The 24,055-nt window shown below is 39.7% G+C and overlaps 1 protein-coding gene and 1 long non-coding RNA gene across 10 annotated transcripts in view; one reads left to right on the top strand and one right to left on the bottom strand.

Moving 5' to 3' along the window:
* FOXN3 (forkhead box N3) overlaps positions 1-24,055 on the bottom strand; it is a 208,150-nt gene that overhangs the window by 48,335 nt on the left and 135,760 nt on the right. The window lies entirely within an intron of this gene.
* On the top strand, positions 9,569-10,546 carry LOC135416149 (uncharacterized). The gene is made up of 2 exons (XR_010431465.1): positions 9,569-9,702; positions 10,325-10,546. It is a non-coding gene; the product is annotated as an uncharacterized LOC135416149 (long non-coding RNA).

The raw sequence follows: 24,055 nt of genomic DNA on the forward strand, positions 1-24,055 counted from the left end.
GGATTATCCTCTGATGGAAAGGCCACATCAGGAAAATGGCAACATACAAGGGAGCACTCACGACTGCCTGCCGTCACTGCAGTACTTGGGCATCTCAGATGTGAACCTCTCTCACCATCTGGTGCATCAGAAATGCTGCTGAAGTCACTGAAGTTGAAGGGCAGCAAACAAGTTCAGAATGGAATATTAAAGTCTACAAACTCAATTAAAGTGGCTTATGTAAGAATTGTCTTTATTCTTGCTCATAGCATACTGAAATGTAATTTACAAAGCAAGAGAACAACGACTAAATAGAGGATTTGATTGATGTAGCTAAGGAAGTCCGATGTGGTACTCATGCTCTTGCATGGGAGCAGGTGAGGGCAAGGCAACCCTGCTAGGCAGAAGAAACACAGTACTCCAAAAATGTATGTATTCCACACGAGAGCAGAGATGTATTTCAATATGCCAGGATACCCTTTCAGGCTAAAAATAAACACCCTCATCCCTATGATCCCAAAGCACATCAGGTAAGGTCAGTACATTTCAATCACCCATGAGATACTCAAAGCCAGCTCGGCTCCCTAGCAGGGAAAGATGTCTCTGCTGCTGTAGCCAATTCCCAGGGAAGGCACAGTGATGGAGCAGCTCCTCGGCTGGGGAGGCTTTTTATTGCCATGGCAACCGGCTGCAGTCCACCACCACAGAGGACCGCAGTCATCACCCCGGCAGGACAGGAAATGCAGTGTCATACTTAAAAGTCACCTTCCTTAAAGACAAAACAAAATAACACAGAAGAGATCGAGAGACCCTGACTCTTGCAGATGTTGGATGAAATAATCTGCTCATCACAAACCTCTCCCTCACATAGTTTCAGACTGTGCTTTAAATCACTCCAAGGGAGGAATTCTGTTTGGCTGAAATACCCATCTGGCCTTATTTCAGTCAGCCAGGAAGGAGGCAGCCTTGGTTTTTTTCAGCATTTACCTCCCCTTTTAACCAGTCACCAACCAACTTGGAAATGCATATCCCTCCTCCTCACAGAGCTTGCAGCCAGTGGTAAAGCCAGATGTACAGAGGAGCTGGACATCTCAGAAAGAAGGTGGCCCCAAAGCCCCCCACATCAAGCCAAGTTTGAGGCAGAACAAAACCAAAGCTATAAATGATATGCAGGAGCAATTAATGTTTCTTGTGCCATGTTAAGGTAACTTGCACCCATCCCCTTCTGCCCTCGGAGTGCAGGATGTTCTACCCAAGGGAAGGAAAAATGCACTACCAGAACTACTTCAGTTTGGTTAAAGCATTCTATATCTGTTTAAGAAAATAACATAAACCTATTTTAATACAGAGATTACCACAAACCATAACTCAACTCCTGTTTGTCCAGAACTAATTATATACATGTCACCAGAGTATCATATATATCTTTCCTTCCACCCAGAGAACATGCTGCAGTCTAGTACATTATATACTGAATAGTACTCTCCATGCAACAGTTTAGGAGAAAAAAACCGAATACCTAGTCCTTCAAGTAATGTATGCTCTTTTATAAACTTACCTAGAAATAATACTGAGCTATGGCTGTTATTATTTAACAACACATCCATCCAGTGTGGAAAAATAAACCATACACCTTATATAAATATTGATGAAAACCTTTCTTCTTACTGTGTTAGTTGTAGCCTACATCCACACCAACAGCAAATATTAAGGAACACTGTGTGCTTGCAGAGAAACAGCCAGCGAGCCTTTACTATGAAAGTAAAGCATGAAACCATGTTTAAAAGCAAACAAAGTTAAAACCTGACCCATGTTAAACACAAAGTTCATTTGAAGGTACAGGATTTGTGACCTGGCAGTTTGAGCAAAGCTGCACAACTATCTACAGAGGGACAGAAGCTCTTTTGAAGGGAAACACGAGAGTAAGCACTCAAAAGAACCTGCAAAATCTCCAAAACTATTGAAGGAAAATGTTAAACTGACCATACATAAATGCCTGAGAGAAATAAAATACCAGGGAAAGACCAGACTGAAAGACTAAAAAAAGGAAACAGTTTACACAAATACAGAGTGTCCATCATTTGCACATCACAATTCCCCTTCTTGCTGTGAATAAAATGGGATACCCAGAGGCAGAATCAGTTATTTTCATCATGCAATGCCTGTACAATTTTGCCAGAATATACTAGCAAACAAATACGACAATTCTGCTTCAAAATGTGTTAGAATCACAAATATTGATGTGTTTCTTCAACTTCAAGAACCAAAAAGAACCAAAAATGGCATTGGATATTGAATGCCTGATAAGAATAAAAGTCCAAACAAACATGAGAAAGTACAGACAGGTCTGTGTCTCCTCTCAAATCTCCAAACATCCTCCCCCTGTCTCAGTATGACAGCTTGCTGTACTGGGCCATGTACCAGAGACACACTACAAATAGAACAGGTTGCAATACTGAACCAACATCAAGAAACCATATCTTAAAACTAAATTTTAAATGAAGCACTTTCATGAAAACTGAAAAATGAAAGGACGCCAAGAAAATCTGATGGAGTTCAATATAACACAAATAAGTCAGATAAAATTTTCAGTTTCTGTTTTATGTCAAAGAGCCAGATTAGAGGTTGTTCTCACAGTAAGTCAACTAATGAGGAAGTTTCATGTTTCAAGCATAAAAAAGATAGTATATTCAAATTTTAAGTGTGAGAATAAAGTCATCTGCTTTCAAAGTACTTGTGACCAACAGAAATCAAGTGAGTTGAATCTTTCTTTCTTTTCACACATTAATGAATAATGGCCACTCTCATCATTACTAAACTAATTTAAGCAGTGTAAGTTTATAATTAGGAGAGAAAATTCATATGCTCATCCCAAAAGGAGAGATGCACAAAGACCATTAAGCAGCAGGACTGCAGGAAACATCTGATAGCCAAACGTGTGCACATAACATAAAATGGAGAGATTTGTTTATTGACAGTTCCAAAGCAGGAACTGTTATCTCATTTTCAGTATTACACAGATCATTTGAAAGAGGGCAATAGGGACATAAGTTTACCAAGCATGAAGAGTGCCCATGTGCATATGTTTATGCCAACAACTATGAGGAACTTCACTCTTTACCTTTTCCCTGTGTGGGGCTACGAAAGAAGAACAACTGCAGTGCATGCCAAGCACACAGTCTCTCCTCCCAACCTCTTTAGGTAGTTCCTGAACCAGGATAACTACTGGTGGTCATAGCTGTTCTCTCTTTGGAAGCAGGACTGTCTGGTCTAGTGGCCCACTGGCTTATTCCCTCCCCACCTTGGCTCCTGCTAAGAGAACTGGCAGAAAACACTTCTGCCAGCAGCACACAGAGCATGCACCCTGTGTTCTACAGTCAAACTTATCAGGTTGGGATAACCTTGGTAGGACATCTACCACTATAGATGTAAAGGCCTGAAATAACAAGTGCCCCAAACATCCAGCCCTCCCACACCATTTGGATTCCTTTTAAGATGGAGCATCCAACCAAGTTCTTGTGTTAAAGTCAAACCAAGGAAAGACCAACCAACCAAATTTTAAACTGTCAGGGCTGTGATAGAAATATACTGACAAAATCAGAAGGCCAAGTCAACATGAGTGCTGTGCAAGCTGTGGAGGTTGTCTCTAACCCCTTTCCTGTACAACAGTACACATGATTGCACATGGCCCAAAGGCAGACAGACAGACACTCTCAGTCCTTCCAAGTCAGTCTCTCTCAAAGAAGAACTGCACTAGGTGAGCCTCGTCCTTTAAGTGCACTGTGTTAGACAACGTCATTTCCAAAGAGCTGCTCACTGAAATGATTCTTGCTCCACAATTAGCAACCACCTGAGTATGGAAAATCAGACCTGTCTCTTGCCCAGTTCCAGCCTTCCTGTACTGAGTCCAGGGCAACAATTTTATAACATACTGCAGTATTCTGTACAGCTGCGTAACACTGATCGCCTGTGACAGGAGGCATTTGTACCCAGAGATTTCTGAAAGCAGTACAGTATTTCTTTGTGTGAAGTAGCTGAGAAATAATACTCTCAACACCCCCCAGCCCCCAACCTTCTTTTCCTTTGTGCACTGCCAAGTAAAATGGGCCCAAAACCATGCTCTCTTTATTCTTTTACTGATAGAAATTACATTAGAGAGAAGCCCAGCACAAAAGAAGTTTTGGCAAGGAATGTGCCTTTTATGTTACGTTCCACAAAACACTCAAAGATGCATCAACTGATATTTACAAAATGATGCTCTTCATACATCTATACACGGTGGCTACTGCAATGCTGACTTGATCTGCACTTCAAACTGGCAACATAAACCAAAACATTTAAAAACATACCAGCCAAGTCCTATTCCTGTATACCTGTATTTTAAACTAATTATTGCAAAGACATTCCAACTTAAAATGTACTTCTAAGTATTACTGAAAATAGAAGTGGCCAAAAACATAAGCAATGGACTACAAATGCATATGGAGTCTTTGTTCCTAAAATACCCCCTACCATAACTAATGGCATAGGCAATCCTTGTAACCTCTTCTACCGAGCCTCTGAGTCTGATTTTTTCCCCATTTCTTGGTACATTGTCACAGGCAGCACTGATTTTCTGCCCTCCTTGATGACTGCTGAACTCCAAGTCCAGGAAGCCTTTTGGATTCAAACGTGCTCCATTTTCAGGAATAGCAACAGTGTAGCTGGAGTAGCTTTTGTTGCAAGACAGCAAAGAGCCAACAAACCACATAAACACAGGCAAGGTGTGCAGCACTGTGCCAGAAGACACAGTCCTTTCTGGTAATATCTTTTCCTCACAGCTAAGATCTAATCTATAGCTATGAAGTTTTGCTTATTGCTGATACTTATCACTGTGCTCTCAAATGCTTTAATAGTTGCAAGTCCTCACCAAAAGGCAGTCTTATCTGCACAACCAAGAAACCGTTCATCAGTAACAACACTAAAATATTTTCCATTTTTAATAAGGATAAAGAATACACTAACATACTTGCCAATTCCAATTTCCCCAGTTACAGTTGGCATATTGCTGATGAGATCCCCAGTGCAGCAAGATCCTGCCCCACAGCCAACCAGGGACACATCCACGTCACCTCTGGATGAAGCCAGGGGCAAGCGGAGTGTAGCAGGGCTGGGGTATGATCCTGGCATGAATGGTCTCACACTGCTGAGGAACCAGATTACAGCCAGTTCTCAGCAGGCATCCAAGCTTGGTGAGTGACAGAACAACACGGAGTCACCACGTGCCAACTGGTGGTATTTGATGATGCCACTGAAGTAAGTTACTCTACTTATTTAATTCAGCTGTGCCAGCAAAAATGGTTTTTGTTGGTATATAGTGTATCTGCAAAGAGAATTTACTTGTAAAACTGCATTAACAAACACTCAGCAACGCAAAATTTGCCCCAGCTAAGTGCTTGGGAGGTACAGCTACAGTTCTGCATAATCCATAACGAAAAAAAAAAAAAGCGCTATGAATTATTTCCAAATAAGTATTTTTAAATATAGTAATTGCAGCGATGCTTATAAAAGTTACTAATATTTCAAAATATTGCTGCTTTGCATATTAAATAATTTCTACTGCACTTGTGCGAATTAGAAACAAAAATCTGGACAGTCTTTAAAGAAATTAGTTTTTAATACAGTACAGAAACTAAATTTTCTTTCTTTTGGCAAGCTGAATCAGTGTCATAATTTACTTTCCCTAACTTTGGTAAATAATTTTCTCCCTGAACTTCATAAACAATTAAAACCAGCCCAATATTTGGGAAGAATTTTAGGTTACAGACAATATACGCATTTTAAAATACAGAAACTTTAACTGAAGTAGTGACTCATCACCTGTTGCATCTCTCTAAATTTACTTCACAAATTCTATTACTTCAGGGTCTGTCTGTCATTTCTGAAGGGAAGAGAAATACTTGATTGAAAGATCCAAATAAATAAAAGCCACAGGGGGGCTGTTCAGCTCCTGTACAGGTGTTGCCCCCAGTAACGTGACCGGCAGTCAGACACACCTGCATGGGTGAGAGAATTGCATACAAAGAAAATATTTAAGTTGATTAGTAGTCAAAAGGTCCCTTAGATAACCTGATAGTACTGCTGCAACCTCTTCAGAGTTTCACCCTGTTTAGTTTCAAACACGTGTCTCAGCTGTAAATCATTCAACTGGCAGCATGCTGCATACAGGTCCATGAGTCACTGGGGGGAAAAGTTAGACTGATAAAATCTCACTTCTTTAATGTCTTCCAACATCATAATAAACCCTACACTTTTTATAATTAGTTATGTTATATTCAGTAAATGATGTTTATGTAATTAAACACTTGTCGATACTGTGGGCAAAGGAAAGCCACTGGGAAAATGCAAACTGCCAGCTGAAGCCTTGCATTCAACAAACGCTGTGCTGCCCCACGATTTGCCCTATGCAAAAGCCCAGCAGAAGTTCAGGCAACGCATGAATTGCTTCCCTATCACATCTCTTGAACATTAAACTGTTACAGCAAGATCATTTCATTTTCAGTTGCTTGCCTCCTCCCCCATTTATCTCTCAGTACACCTCTCTGAGTTAATTGCTTTTTAAACATTGCTCACACTTAACATTCAGACTCAGCTGATACCATTTACTTACCAGTAAAACTTGATGTTCAGAGTAAAACACATAATTACTGTATAAAAAGTTGTACAAATATGATTAAATATGAGGTGGAAACTTGTCCCCTCCTGCAATTCATTTTACAAGAAACATGCCCTAATTAAGCTTCAAGCCCATAGTTTTTGCCAGTATTTTCAATCTTTTTTTCTCTTGTTCAAACTACAGCTACATGAAAGGCACTTGTCAGCATTATCACAGCAAACTCTCAGTCTTTATGGAAAAGTTTTCTTAAAACTTCCTTCACTGAAAACATGCACAGTCTGCAATCTTTTGCTGAAAGCTTCTGTAACTCCACAGACTTCCAGGGGCTGAACAGTTAGTTCTCCATGTGACACGGCTGAACATCACTGCTGGTGTTTTCACCACCTGTGGATTAGCCCACCAGTGATCACAGTGCACTGTGTGTATCAGACACACGGGTTGGTACCAGGGCTCAGCACATGGGTAACAAAGAAGTGGCTTTAGTACTAGTATTCAGTATTCTGCTCTATCAGCTGATGTATCGCCTCCCTGAAGCTCCTTTATAAAAGAAGGAAAACAAATAAAACCTATGCTTAGACAAGGCAACACTATACCACTGTTCTCTGCTAGTACATAGACACAGTGCAAAACTTGTGCACACATTTCTTAATTAATGTGTGTGAAATCAGGACTTCCCCAGAAACTAAGCAAATCCATGCTGTCAAAAGGTGTGAGGGGGAGGGGAGGGAAATATAGTATTTTTCACCTAAAAAGAACTGGTCAATATTTCCCCCAAACAGCTCTTACCAACCACCAGTGGTGCTTGCTGTGTACACTGTCTCATACCACAGGCTCAAGTAGGAGCAACATGTTTGCTTTTGTTCCGCTAATGGCCACAGGAAAAGACGACTGCAGGAATTATCATCAAACTGGAGCATCATTATCTTAAAACTGTTTACCCTCTCAGGAAATGTAAATTTTATACTAACCTCTGGCTAACAAGAAACTCAGGTTTTCATTGCAAAGTTTGGGGTTAATTATTCTTGAAAAATATAGATTTTTCGGGAAGAACTGATGTTGTAAGATGTTCTGGTTTTAGTTCAACAGGATAATACTGACTTTCTTACCTCTTTAATTGATCTCCCATGTAGTGTTTTGGGTCACTGCTGACCTGGAAGCAGGTCAGGTACTAACTCTTCCTTCTCTACAACATTTGCAACTATTTCCACAATCTCTGTTCTAGGTCAGGACTTCCATGCCTTGGAAAGTGTAACTATGAAATGCCCATTCTTCTTTCTTGATTCAGACAGCAGAATCAAGAAATGCAGAAATTGAGGCAATACCAAAGTTCAAACATTTTGAGTGTGAGCCTACTTCTCACTTCAGAGCAACCAGCTCTAAGCTGAATGGATGCCACAGTACATGGTAGATTCAGATACACGACTGGTAAGTGGTTCCAAACTTTAAGTAGTTGGCATATTATTTGAAGCTTTTGAAAATCTTGCTAGATACTGATGGATCCCTCCCACTTACCACAGCAGAGGTGCTGAGAAAATTTAATCATAAACTACCTACAAACTAATCTTTTTATAAAACTGGTAAAATGACAGATGCCTTCCCCTACATCATTTAATTGGAAGTGGTAAAAGAGAGATGGGGAAAAAAAGGAAAGCATGTCTAGGAAACCATGACCAAAACCAGTTACAGTGGCTCGACAATTTGCTTCTGCTCTTTGTCCCAAGCAAACCAGTCAGTGTCTCTTAGAGTGGGCATATATCACCTCTTCCAAAATAAATAAGCAACCAAGCTATGCTAAAGCACTGCCAAAAAATATGCATACAGCATCAATGCAGCAGGGAAGAGAAACTTAGGCTTGCAACAGATGCTGCAACTGAAATAAAAAGAGCTGCAAAGCTACTCCTCATTTCACCCCAGAAGTAAATTGTTTAAGTGTAATTAATGATCAGTTTATTAAATAAACATCAGGCTTTTACGTCATAATTCTCCTAAAATCCTCAGCTGTTACATAACACTTAAGAGTGAATTTACACAGGAGACTTTGATTCTGAAACATCAATATTCATTTATCCATCAGGGGCCCAGTAGGATAGCTTACCACTCCTTTTAAAGTCAAACACAATGTGATTTTACTTACTCTTCAAGATTAGTTCAGTGCATTTGCACTTTTGTGTGTCATGCCTGTTTTAAAGACTCACTTTCAGAAGTCCCTGGAACGCACTGCATTTATCACAGCAACAAAGCCACAGAAAAGGTCTTTTTGAGGTTTTTATGCTTGCCTTCCCCCCCCCTTTGTAAAAGTACAGTACTTTCTAGCATTCTTTTCACAGTCACTTTTCACAGATCAACACTGCAACAAAGGCAATGCACTTCATCACATTTACTGAATTCTTATTGTGACAAGAGACTATAGATTTGTCAGTGAAATGCTGAAGTTACTACTGTCTGTGAATAAAACCTGCTGTAATACAGTGCAATGCAAATAGTTAATCCTAGCTAGTTTGCAGAACACAGCTAAAACAAGCCCGTTCTCGGTCAGACACCTCAGCTTCAGCACTAGCAGAGAAAAAACCCCCTCCAAGTTAGTCTTGAAAACATCAAATCCACAGTGCAGCAAAGAATCACAGGTTTTATAGCTCTTTCCACTAACTCAGAGAACATGCACAAAGAACAAAATACCATCCTGTCAGCTTTGGGAGAGCCGTTATGCTCTGCTACCCATCAAGGCAGAGAATGATTAAGTCTTGATTCCTGGTGCCAAAGACTTCAGATAAAAAAGCGAACCATTCATTTCCAGCCATGATCGCACTTAGCAAAGCAAGTGAGGGAACCAATAGTAAAGTATGCTTGGCTACTGAAGTTTTTTGTGAATTGCTTGGAAGTAAGATTCCTTTCTACCATGATGTAAAAAAATCCATTCCATGGAGGCACCAACAGATATTTATTCATCTGAGGTTTGCATGGCTTCATGAAGAAGGAAGGAATACTTAATTTGGATGACAAATCATTCCACAAACATTATAAATCCTCCAAGCAGTAAATATTTCAGGTTTCAAGAGCCAATTAGAAAGGTCAGCATTTATCTTTTTGTCTGTTTCTAGCCTTAATAACTTTTGCTCTCTGCCTGTAGATTAATCATTGAAGTGAAAGATACAGAGGTTTATAAATAGGAAAAAAAACCCAGGCATAATAAGAGAGGGTTCAGACTGGACAAAAATTATCTCTACCTGTTCTGATTTTGATGACTATAGCCTACCTTAATCCAAAATCTAATTATTTGGATTAGATTAGGACAGTGGATCAGTGGATTTTCCTGAAATGCCCAGGCAAACCACACGCAATTTTGTATTTGGGGCACAGGGTTGCATTTCATTTCCAAATATCTTTTAATTCCACACAGGCATTTATAACTTTTTTTTCCCATGGCAGGAAATATTTGCCCTCTGCAAAAGTTTAAAAAACAAAAATCAAAATTCCAGCCTCTAAACCTAGTAGAAGACTGCTCTTTGGCTCTCATTATTATTCATTTGCTGCGCCTGGAATCATTGCAATTATTACAAATCCAAGAAATTCTACTGTTTTTCAAGTGAGAAGTATTTTGCAGGGGGAGTTTTTTTTTGAGGTGTTATGTGCCTATGTTCCACAAAAAGGCACAGTAGCAAATAAAATATCAGCAGTACCCATCTCTTCCAGTGCATGAGATCATTCCACCCAAGACACAGAATTTGGGATGATATGAAGAAGCAAGGATGCCTACAAATCAGACTCATGTATGCAAAGAAAGCACAACTGACAAGATGATGAAAAACATGCCTGCCATGTAAATATTTTCTGATTACTAAATGGGAACCTTGTTTCTACACCAACAATAAACAGACAACCAGACCCACCTATGACAGGTTTAACTCATCCAAACTGGTTCATGGATAAGTTTGTTCAAGCAGCCTTCATGAAGAAAAATCATTAAGAAATAAGTAAAACTCCTTAATTCCTATCAAAAATTTTCTTTTAAAACTGATGACTCCTTTCTGTATTTGTGACTCAGACTTCTCCATCTCAAACTGTTCACCTCTACTGATTCACAAACATTGCTTTGTTCCTTCTTGACATAATGATATCCAAAATGCATTATTATGAACAAAATAAAAACAATTCTCCAAAACTATCAACATATATATAAAACCCCATTGCTTAAAGACAGCATATAATTTGGACTGTTTGCTTCAGTACAGTTCTTACAGGCTGTGCTGAGCAGGCATGTACAACTCACAATTTACTTCCAAAACATCCCCTTAGGAAAAGATTCTCAGAAAGATTTGCTAAATGCTAGTTTGTACACTATGTGTTTTAATTAACGTACAGAATAGAAATTACCATTTAGATAAGATAATGCTCCCCAGCCACCCCACCTTTGCTTTCTGAAACTCTGCCAGGTTTCTCAGCCCCTTATCCACTCGTTATTTATTTCTAGCAATCCTCAGGCCCTGGTTAGCATTAATTCAGCTGCAGTTGGAGAGTTTCTCCAAGGCAGTCTCTTCAATTCCAAAGTGCATGAACTACTTAATTTGAGTGCTCTGTGATTTGAGGGCTTTAAATAGAAGAAATACTGTGGGAAATGAGAGAGCTCATACCTGCTTACAAGACTGCTCCAACAGCTGTATGGACATGGTGAGCTGCACACATATTTGCAGCCTCAACTGCCAGTACAGATACCCATGGGACAACACCTGAGATATGCTTAGTCTCCTGACAGAAATTTCAGAGAGTTCATATGCCAAAGTTCAGGAATCCACAGCAGAAGGTGTCACTGGGGTTTGAAATATGAAAGCTAGCCCAGCTATTACACAGCAGCCACGCCTACAATGAGGAATCATACAGACTACCAGAGATAAAAAGATAGCCTTCTCTAGTCATGGAAGTGCTAATGGGATTTATAACCTCTCCTCACAGATAATGCATTATTCCCCGATTCCTTTCCCCACTCCTTGGTCATGATGTGGACCTTCTCATTCGTCCAAGTGCAGAAGCTCTTTCACCCTGTGTAACACCTGCCTATTTCTGGCCTTCCGTGAAGCAATCTCACTGTAAATGTCCATTACCAATAAAGAAAATTTCCTACCAAACTGAGAGACCATGCAATTTTTCATTCATTGGAAACTCTGTGTCCAAAATGTACAGGCAGATAATTAATAATTTTGGGGCACACTTCTGGACTATGATGGGAATCTCTCTCAAAGTGGATTTTAAAAAAGTATGCAGGAATCAAGAAGGGATCAGGGATCTTGTGGCTTCTGCCACACCTGATAGGTCCAGGCTCGCTCTGAAGAAGTTGCTCAAACTCTTCATTTAAGCCAGGGGTGCTAGTGCTCACCCAAACCCATGAAAAGGGGTGCTTTGTGATTTGATAATGCTTTGAAGTACTTTGAGTGACAAGTGCTGTATGGGGCAACTGCTCAGTTATTATCATGATCCAAGTAATTTATCACTCCTGAAAAGACTCCATAGTTTTTGAGAACAACAAAAAAGATCTAAGGGGTCCTATTTAGACATGTTACATTTAGACACTGGATACCACAGTCTCATCTTGATTTTCTGCCAAGTGCCATACCACACCTACAGAAAAGCACTGCCTGAATAAACTTAGGTACCAGATACTACACTTCTATTAGAGTGACAAGCTTATGAAGTCTTAAAAAATGCATATGGATTTCCTTGATAACAGAACTGACCCACAGTTTCAATTTCAGTGAATGAAATAATAAATAATGACACTAGCAACTGTACTGGACAGAGGCAAGGGGAACAACCCACTGACTAAACAACTAAGTAACAGAATAATTTTTTGTTAAATGGATACCTCAGTCTCTGTCTGAGCAGAATAAAACTTTTAGAATGTGTGCTCAAGAGTTCATTTTTTTATTATTCTTTTGAGCACCTCAGACAATACAATATACAAATTCATTCCATCTCATACAGAATTGGCAAGCAGAATGCAGAAGTGTGATAGAATTGAGTCTAGATTTTCCTACATATACAAATAACAAACCTAAATGAAATTCATGAAGCTGGTAGAACCAAAAAAACCCAAATCCAACTCCACCCACCAAAAAAGGTGAAGCACTTAAAAGCTAGGAAATTATACATTTCAGTAGATTTACAGTAGTCCTCCAAATCTGAGTTTCCACAGTTAATACACCAAATAAAGCAAGAGACGAATGGAAAAAAAAACAAACAGGTTAAGCAATTTTATAATGAGAGGATCTGTATCCTAAAGTACACATAACAGGAGAGCTGAATTAAAATTGCATGGAAAAGATATAAGCTTATTTTTTCCAGCCTGTATTTGACTTGTAGGAGACAAATCACCACCAATAGCTAATTAATGTAACTGACAGTCAGCTTTGTCAGTAGAATGCATTATGGCGGGGTTCGGCAAGTGTAGAAGAAATATGACTTGTGAAACCACCACCACAAAGCAGTGCAGTGAAAGCTGCGATGAATCTTTGTGTTGGTATAACAAGAACAGCATGTCAAAATTTTCTCAAACTTCAGCATTTGTTCTAAATTCATGAGAATTAGCTAAATCTTGAGTTATTTAGGAAACTTAGTGCTTGATGTAAAACTGTTCCTTGTCAGCTCAGGGAATCCAAGCAGAGAAAAAAAGTATCCAAATTCTCAGAAAGGCGACAGATGCAATGAGGCATTTCTAAAGACATCTTTAATATTAACCATAGTTTACTCAAATTAGTCCCTATCAGCTGGTTTCTCCTTTCACAGATCTCAAAGAGTGCTTTTCAAATTGCCTCTTTTCAAAACAGTAGCTGCTCACAGGAACGGTGGGATCAAACCCACAGACTGCTTCCTTTCACAGAGGCCACCTCACCCTGCCCCTCGCAGGGGCCTCCTGGCATCAGGCAGATGAGGATCATCACCCTTCCCAAGCAGTGACTCCCCTAAGCAGCCAGACTCCTGGCCAAAGGTAACTGCTGCTTTCCAACCAGTGAGGACAACAGGAAACTCTTGTTTATTATTTTGCATGCAGCTTGCATACCTGAAGGTACTTATCATACAGGCTTTTTTTGCTGCTGGATGACAAAACGTCATGCCTGCAGGGAAGAACTTCTACAGGCTTCAGCTTGCTGTCTTCCTACGTAAAGTCAGCAGCCCATTTTTCTTCCTGATTTTTTGTTAATAAATACTGAAGAAACAACATAAATGAAGAATTGAGGAAAGCTGATGTTGAAAAAGTGACCTGTAATAAGACAATGCCTCAAGTCTGTTGAGTGCTGCACTGGAACACATCAGGCAGTCCTGCTGCCACACAGTGATTCATGCACTTCATGTGCCTTGATAAGAATATTCCAACCTTCAGTAAAATTATTTGTGTAGTGATATATGTACAATAATCTGAAACATGTGGAAAGAGTGGTGGAGGGGTTGCACATTTACAGACACAGTTGCCCCCGTGAGTTCAGAGTTCAAAATGAAGCCACAACTAGACATTTCAAACTCAAGTTTTCTAAGGCAGCAGACAGGCAGCACGAACTGCTGAAGCTCCACTCCTCTCTCAGGACTCTTGGTCAGCCACTAAAACACTTGGGTGTGCCCCAAACTGCAGGTGATGGGCTGTTTAAAAAAGCAGTTTTAAGATTCTTTGCATGCTGTCTTGGGTCTATAAAGCTGTCCCTCCTCCTGTCAGGATTACAGAGTATACTCCCCTAGGATATTATCTGGAAAAGAATTTCAGCTTATAAAACAGGTTTACCAGCTGAATAAAACATCTAGAGGAACTGTAGACTATAGGATCTCTTGTCCCGTAACCGTGAAGATCTGTTCTAAGATACATTTTTTCTCTTATTATTACTTTAAACTGATCTACAGTGGAAATGATTGTTATTACAATCAAAGTACTGTGCACATCTCTATTTGTTCAGATACACTACAAAAAAAATGCACAAAAAACCCAACCCATAAACCAAACCAAACCTAAAAAAAAAAAAAGATGCCTTTAGTTAGACTAGTAATTCACTAGCATCATCTTGAGCTATTTTACTCAATCTGTACATGGCTAAACAGCTGTTCAGTGGTCATCTGTACTAGCAAATCTCATTCTGAACCTTTATATTTCATTTTCTTCCTAAAACACATATTTAAGATTTTTTGTTGCAGTTAATCACAGAGAAAGTGAAGTATCAGTAAAAAACTCAGCAATGTTTGTTTTATCATCTTTGCTGGAAGAGTTTAATGTATGTCACTCTTCAAGAAAAACATATCCATGTAGACAGAGGGGGGATCTCTAAAGATAACAGTCAAATCATGGAATGTTTACAAAATAATTCATGATGTCACAGACCTATATGCCCTTGCAAGTTTGGCAAAAGAGTAACTGCTCCTCCTAGGAACAAAATTTCAGAAGGATTAATTTCAGAAATCTTCCAGTAAATTATGATCCTGTCCTTCAGAAGTAATTGGAGCCCTGCTAGCCCCATCGTGACTGAACTGAAAAGCCAGGGAGTCGTGACCTTGCAGTACCGTGTGCTCACTATGTTCTGTCCCCATCCAGTTCTGCCATGTGTCATTTCTTCCTTCCAGCATTAAGTTGTTCAACAGAAGTTATGAGGAAATTAAGGGTTTGCTGGGTATTTTGAGTATCAATTTGAGTAGAAGTACCTTTCTGTATGAAACTACATGCTGAGCACTCATGTCGTACACAGGTTGCCTTGTCAGTAATTAATACCGTCAAAATCACCAAGAAAAGTGTCAGCGCTGTACTCTGTGACAGTCATGTCAAACCCTTAGTCAGACATCAATTCACATGTTTCAGGCTTCATCTTCTTACAAATAATACACCGGCTTCATTTGCTTAGGAAGGGTAGAAAGAGCTGTATTTGTGCAAGACATTGTAATCAATTTAAAGCAGCAGCTAAGTTACAGACACAATAAAAGGAACTATCTAGAAAAGCCAAAAAGCAAAACCAAATAGCCAGAACAGCTCCGAGACTGATGGCAACCCAATAAAATAAATAAATGAAATTCTCCAATTTCTTAATTGATCATGCATCTGGGTCAGCATTTGCTATTCTATGCTTTCAAATCACATACTCACTTCTACAAGAAGTTTGAAAATGCAGACCTATTTATTCTTGCGGTTTTTCAGTGTGATCAAGGTAAGTTGTGATATTATTAAAAGAAACCCAACAAAATAAGTCTCCTCTCTCATGAGCAAAATCTGCAAAAGACAGGTCCAGAAATGTACCTCGACCTCTCTAGACTTCATACAGCAAATAAGGTGTCTTCTATCTAAGACACAGATAGAAACCTATCTTTGGTAACAGAGTAAATTGACATGGACATAATTTCAACACAAATTCATGGCAATGTAAGATTAAAGGATTTTTTTTTTTTTCAACAAAACAACTTTACAATCAACCTAGTTTATTTAACTCCAAATTGCCTCAAGCATTAGCAATGCCAATTGCAGCGATCAAAACTTGAACTGCTTGAAGTGGAATGGGGAGGAAAAATCATTAGGGGAACAACTTCAGTTCTGCTCTAGAGGACCGGAACAGAGAACTGACAGAAACATAAAAGAGGAAAAAAATGTTTATAGAGCTCGCAAACCCTTAAGCTTGAGAACCTCAAAGCATCACTGCAGATGATGAGGCCTAGGCTGATATTCCCCCCCCATATCCATGCTCCTCAAGGTGCAACCCTCACCTGGGTAGGAAACACAAAGGGATTTGATACGAATATGTCACTGAACCCGAGAGGTGCCTATTTTTGATAGGTACCTCTACACACATAGAAATAGATGTACATATTGTTTTACCTGTGTGTGAATTGATGATTATATGAATGTTACTAACTCAACCACATACTTATAACTGTAGTGAACCCTATCGAATCACTTTGCAAATGTTCAAGTACTCAATGATTAAGAAGTGCTAAACCCTTTTGCCTCTTTATCTCTGCATCCATATCCTTTTCACCCTTAGCCCCTTTTGCATTCTTGGCTTCCATGTAAATCATTCCAAGTTGCTTCTAATCTGATCCTCCTTGGTACGTTTTAACCTGTGTAATAAGGTTCACTCTATCGAGTGAACTCTGTAAAGTTTCATTTTCACAAGTTCATATTAAACCCTGCTTTTGCCAATACCTTTGAGAATGTTTCTTTAAGCGGCCAAACTGCTCATTTGTGACAATGAGAATGGGGCAGATGCACCGAATTTTTAGCACAAAAAGGGAAATTTTTCTACATAACTGTGTATTTCTTTGTACATGTTCAATATATTAGATAACCATATATATTTATATTTAAATGCATTTATTTAAATATACACACATGCACAGAAATATTTGTACACACACAGTTGATCAAGTGGGTGTGGCCTTAGCTATTTTATTTTTTCACCTCCAGGAGAAATCACGTATTGTTCTTATTTCTCAGGAGAAACAAATTACTTAATATATTAATAACAGAAACTGAGTGCTGAAACTCAACTTGTGGTTCACAAAGCAGTAGTTCCTATCTTCTTATGATGAAAACCAACGTACGGATTCACACAAAATAAATAAACTATGTTTAAATGATGCAAAGCAAGGATGTACTGCAGAAATATGAAAAAGAAAGATATGCAGGAAGTGTTCGAGTATCTCGAATCAAGTACCTTGATTCAAAATATGCGTGTATATAAAAATCAGGACTGGAATTTTCCATCACTGTATAAACAACTTTAATTTCAATTTCACCTTATTCTTCTTGTGTACTAGACAGCAGAATGATGGGTTAGGCACAGAAATAAATACTGTCAGAGAGAAAAAGAATTTATTACCTTTATTGTATGCAATTGCAAGCACTGTAACACTCTGACCTATAAAGAGAAAGGAAACTAAGAGAAATTACATGTAAGATGAAGCCAAGGATCCTATAATCCTATTTTCAAATTGACAGAAGTTGTCCTAAAATAATTTAAAGAAAAGTCATGTTTTCTTGGCTAATTTAGGATCAGTATTAAACACATCAAAGAGAGGATAAATATTTTTACTAGTTGAAAAGTCTTACGGACTCTTACCTTTGTAAGAAAATGAGTTTATTCCACTCTGCTGATTAGAGAGGACTGTTTTGTAAAAATTCATCTTTCAAGATTCAGGTGCAACTTAATCTTTCTTTTACAAAGGGTGAGGGACGCGAGGAAGAAGTGCTGTATAGAGTAGTTCATAGTCTACTGTCTTGGCAGGTGTATTTCAAATAGTTTGAAACCAGTAGTGTAGTGTAAAGCGCTACTTACCCCAAAAGATGCCCCAGCTTTGGTTTTGGGATTTCTGAACACACTGTACTGAAAAAGAAAATAAAATCCTGCCTCCTTCCCTCTCACCGTCCCAATTCATTTTCTAGTCTGTTATAAATTTCAGAAAACCAAATTATGAATTCACAGTTGTAAGAACAAACTTGGCCATCTGATAGCTCTGAATACTCTCAAGTGTACAGCTGAAAAATTTCTAGCGGCAAAATTTATTCCAATATCTGAAACTAATGGATTTTTTCACATTTAGCTTAAATAACACACAGCAGTGAAACATGCAAGCCACTGACCACGCTTTCAATTCAAGATAGCGTCTACTTTTCTCAGCAGTTCAAATAAAATTAAGCTCTCCTAGTAATATTCCACTTCCATTAATTTGCCATTTTTTTCTAGATGTTTAAGAAATGCCTTTTAAATAATCAAGAACTTACCAATCTTTAACCAGCAGCACAGAGATCTGCTCTGACCAGCAGGAAGAAATTCTTAGCATGGTAAAGAGGGAAAATTACTGCCAATGTTAACCATGAACAACATTAACGCAAACAACATACAAAAAAACCCACAAGACACAAACATTGCTTGGACTTGATCATCATCACTGTTTTTCCCATAATTTTCTTCTGTTTACTAGTTATGAAGCTTTGGCTTTGCCAGGGATCCAAAAACATGTAACTGCCCATTACACAAGCAGGTCATAGCAAGAGAGCGTCTTAAAAATTCCCAAACCTTCTGTTTTAATTCTCTCAATATAGGTCTGGCACAAGAAACCTGACATGTAGTCAAGGAACAGCCCAACTTGACAACAGCTTTCCCTTGCTCATAGCAATCTGCACATCACCAAAACTGCTCATAGCAACACAACTGCAATATTATTCTTATTTTAGCAATCTCCATGTAAAGCACAGGCTTACGCCTCTCTTGTAGCTGTGCTCTCAAACAGATTCTAGACTTATGAAAGCCAAGATTGCTTCTAATACCAGCCACCTTCACATTTTAGTAATGCCAAACATTCACAGGCTCTCAGCATGAAGCATATGCTCCAGCTCATCAGCCCAGAGATTTTGATGGCAATAATCACAATAATTTCACAGTTACAGAAAATAAATCTTTCCATACTCTACCATTTTCCAAGTTACTATACAAATTTTACCACTGATTTCTAACGCTGACTTCTGCTCTTGTAAAATGTGATCTAACTGGTGGTATGCTATGTTCAGTGCAAGCCACTGAAATTTCCTACGCTAAGCCTCAGCCTAGCCAAAAGTGGCCTGGACCCCAATTCCACTTACAAAAAAGGTTTGTTACCAACTGCTGCCAGACTTGTCTCTGTATCTGCAGTGATAACATCCAGTACTTCCCAACTACATGACAGCCCCTTAGGAGATGATCTCACTGTGCCGCCAGGCATCCAGCAACCCTGGACACAAATAACCATGAAAAGAACCCTCACTCTGAGCAGACCACAGCTCCTGGAAAAGAAAGGAAAACACTGGAAGGTGTATGACAGTCCTAGTAAAGGAGAAAGTCACTGAACAGGAACTTGTCATTTCTCTTTCTCTATGTTGTCTCCATCTTCCTTCATCCAACTGAAACCCAAGAGCCCCATTTGTAAGTCCCACACATATGTTTGTAGGTGGGATATGTGGGATGTGTCTCTGGACAAAAGCAGCTGCGCTGATGCCTACAGAAGGGCCAGTTACAGAAAATACTTCTCCTAAAAAAGGTGAGATCAGCTACTGGCAACTTAAAGGAAATAGATTCCAGTGTTCAAATTGCAAAGTCACAGCCACATCACCTGCAGAAGCAACCTGAAAAGAAACTAAGAACATAACTGAAGCCATTTAGCAGCATCCTTGGAGCAACACTACCTGTAGGTTACCTCAGCACTGAACTCTGTCTGGGCAAGGACCATCCAACTCCTCACCTCCTCTATTCTTAGGGGAACCTCCCTGATCTTATCTTTCCTACACTACAACAGTTACTGAGGCAGCCAGGCCAGCACTGTGGGGACTTGCAGCAGGAGCAGTTACCCCTCTCTCTGGTGTGTACTGCAAAGTGCTGTTTTACTGCCACTGCTCACACAGCAGTTGATTCTGAAGGTAAAACAGGTGGGTACACAAACACCTGTGCCCAGAACCTCTGCCCAAGGTTAGCACTGCGGTAAGACTTGCCTTGCAGCACTCATTCACACTCTCCAGTTGTCAAGGAAAGTAAACAGAGTTAGTAATCTTCATCTTCAGTCACTCAGAAGTAATGATTTCAGAAGTCACTATGCAGGACTGTTACAAAATAAGCAGTTATCTGTAAAGACAGCAAAGACACCTATGCAGATCTAAAACATACATTACTGAGTTTAAACACGTTAGGAATTTAACTTATCTTGGTGTACTCTGCAACAGAATCTACCATTACCCAGACCTGTCTGTCGCAGTTCAGTTTTCTTCCTTCTCAACTTCAGAGGCCAAAGGTAGTTCAGACATTTTGGTCACAAGGAATATAAACAGCCAGCAGTCACATTTCCTTACTAATGGCTCTAATATCAATGTTAACAGGACCACACTTCAGGCACTTAACAAATTACAGCTTTTGCCATTGTCTTACACACTCAACTAGAAGAAGATGAATAAAAAGACTACATACACATTGCACGGCTAATCCATACAACGCTCTCTATATGTCCTGTACAGAATGCAGAGCTAAAAATGTCACCCCAAAGTGACCATTTCTGCATGAATCACTGCAAAATTCAGTCTCTCACTGGGATTTTTTATTGACTGCACAGTGTTAAAGCCATTACAAAATCCTCTCACAAACACAAGTCCTTACCAGCACCCCCCAGGCCCCAGCAGCCCCACTAGGATTTTACCTACTTTCCCAAACAAAGGAGAGCTCTGCTGTTCAAATTACTCCCTTAGGGACACACTGCACAACCCCTCTGACTTAATTTTACTTCTTCAATAATACCACTGCAAACACACTGAATGCTAATAATAAATAAATTATTCAAATATTCAGTCTCTACAGAAGCACCACGTGAATCATCTTCCTGAAAAGAAACTCCTGCAAAGATTGTCAGGTACCCTTCGTGTGGGGGGAAATAAAAAAAAAAAACCAAACTCAGAAAAAATAAACTAACAAAATCCCAAAACAACAACAACAACAAAAGAGGAGGAGAAAAAAGCTCATTTTAAAAAATTATGTCATGTGAATGAAAAGTGATTTATTTTAACAAGGAGAGATAGCAGCTTTGCTATTAATTCAATAAGTTGACCAAAACCAAGTCATCAGCAAACAGAGCATGACCGTCACTATTATTTCAAAGACAGGAAGCCCAGAATATCAAAAGCTGAAAAGAAAACAAGGTGAAGTCAAAAGGTTTGATACTCCACTGATGAAAGTAACTACATTGGAACTAGACACTCTAAACCCCAAATTTCTACCCAAAACAGTAATTTTCCAAGCGTATCTCTCGGAATAAGGAGTTCAATAGGGAAAAAAACCCCAAACCAAAACCCAAAACACATTTCCCTACAAAAGCTAATGAACAGCTCTGCTTTTTACAACCCTGTTAAAAGGTTCTTCCATTAGTGGAGGATCAGAATATGAAGCAGAGCCAATATTCTGTAAACTGGCAGCTCTGGGCAGTGAAAAGCACTATTATTATCCTCATCTCACAGAACATAAACGCAAGGAATTATAACCCCAGAGCAAAAAAAATATTTAGATTCTTGGGAACATGAGATACCCTAATACGCATTAAGAAATTATTGTTTAGTTGGATTTGGGCATAAGAGTCTTGCCCAAGATTGTGTTATAGATCACAGCACCTAAGTCTACCAGTCCTAAGGTTGGACTGTCTTGCATTGCTTTTGGCCTTTTTCTTATGGTCCTCATGACATTTAAGTATTATATAATATTAAATTATCTGTAATATATATACTACCTTGCCATGTTCTTTTTCCTTGCACCACTAGGCAGTAGAAGAAAACAGAGCATTTCTCTCCAAGGCTGGTTTTCTTTTGAGGTGTGACATGCAATTCTGAAAGTTAAATGCACATGAGACTTGCTGAAGCCTCCTGTCTTTCAGCTCTCCCTTGTTCCTCCTTCTCCTCAACCCCATTAGCACCAGCAGGAACAGATACCTTGTGCTCCAGGATGGGCTGTACCTCTCTCCCCTGCATGCCCAGGACTTGGACCATTCTGCTTGTGCAGTGGAAAGAGCAGATGAGCTGAACCAAGAGAAAGAAGCCCACTGTGCCTGCTGGGGCCTCTGGGTATTTGTTGGCAGGTATTGACAAACACATTCCAAATGTTCACATTATTACAGAGAAAATGCATGTGGCCGCATGCACACAGGCATCTTCTCTTAGAGAATTTGTTGTCAACTTGCCTCTTGAAGGTAGCGGGAACAACTCCACCCAAACTTCTCCAAAGAAAAGACTGAGTAGTTGGTGTGGGCAATACTTGTCCAAAGAAACTAGTCCCTGCTGCTGTTACATTTTTATCACAATGTCACTATTAACATAAAAAAGCAGGCTGGATGTCTTCATTTATGAGTGAATGTTTCTAATTTAGCCATCTCAAGGGAAAACAGCAACAATTGCCCCTGTTCTGCCTCCTCCCTGCTGGTTTATTTCCATCTCAGCAAGTGCTTCTATTAATAGCTAAAAGTCCCAAATTCGCTCTCTCATTTCTTACAAACTACTCAATAGGTAAGAGATTAAATGGCCTGTTTGGTCATTTCAAGGATTTTCAAGTTTATTATTCTCAAGATAAGAAGAAGATCTCTGTACAAATATGTGCATGTGTTAAAACGAGCTGGTTCCTTATCTTTTTATGCAGGACAGCTCATGCCTGGTCTGTCCACATTTCATACAAAATAAACTTTCTTACTGGGGATGCAATTTTCTTGCTCCAATAAATCAACATAATCAACCAAGAATGAAGTGATCCATGTTCTTTGGCACTTTCCACGTGCCAAAGTCTCACCTTATGGTCAGGTATCAGATATCAGCACACTAAAAGGTGAAAGCCACCACCTGGATTGAGGGTTGATGAAGCAGCAGCACAAAGAGTTTCCATTTCTACTCTGCAACAAACTGTGAATCACTGTCTCACACTGATTTTAGTGATAACTGACGGTGTCTTCCAATTCCTTCCTGTCAGAGCTTCTCACAGGTTGTGCCAGCTACAGCCATGGCAGATGGACCAAGGCAGATCACACATGGGCTGCTGGAAGCATCAGTCACAGAAAATGTCTTCTCTTAGTGCTTTCTCAGATGAGAAGAGGACAAGTCATCCCTACGTAAGCATCCTATCCCTTGCTCTGTTCTGGAGCATGAGGATGCTTATGCTCCACAGCTGATAGTAGAGAGAGAACAAAGCAGCCCTGTGAGGTCTGAGGAGGGCAGTCTCTCCTTTCTCAAGCTCCCTCAGCCAAGAGGGACCAGAGGCCACATGCAAATCCTCACTCCTCTCCTTCTATGTTCTGGGGGGAAAGTATTTTTCCAATCTTTCTTTCCATCCTCATTCAAAGAGAATCATGGCTTCAAAGGAAAGCCATGCAGTCTGAATTCAGTTCACTGACAGCTGCAATCCAGTTCACAGGTGTAAGCCCAGTTCTGCAGGATCTCTGAAAAAAGAGTGCATATCTTTGACGCAACATCCACAGGCAGCAGATTTAAACTGTACTGCTTGTCAGAAGAGGAAGAGGAGGACCTTGCTCACACAAGAAAGCAGACAGCATGGAAAGGATCATGGCTGTGCATCCAGCAGATCAGGAACAGCAGGAAGATGGACCATTTAGTCACAATGATCAAGCCCATCTCCATTTTTGTCTCCAACAGCAACAGAGTCTAGATGACCCAGGTTCACTTTCCTTCCCTGGAGAATGAAGAAGTGCTAACTGTGGTATCACAGGGGCTTGGTGCTGCCAGGTTTCAACTAGAAAGTCAGGAAACTTGCCCAAGAACTGTTAAGCCTGGCAGATGCATGTTTGCCATAAACCAGGGAGGTGGCATTGCTTTCTGTCAGCCACTGCCCAGTCATGGGGCTCTTGCATCTTCTGGGGCAACTCACGCAGCTCTTGTGCTCTTGTTCAAATCCTCACTGTAGCAGCAAC

This window comes from Pseudopipra pipra, chromosome 6 (assembly GCF_036250125.1).
Source record: "Pseudopipra pipra isolate bDixPip1 chromosome 6, bDixPip1.hap1, whole genome shotgun sequence".
Classification (NCBI taxonomy): domain Eukaryota; kingdom Metazoa; phylum Chordata; class Aves; order Passeriformes; family Pipridae; genus Pseudopipra; species Pseudopipra pipra.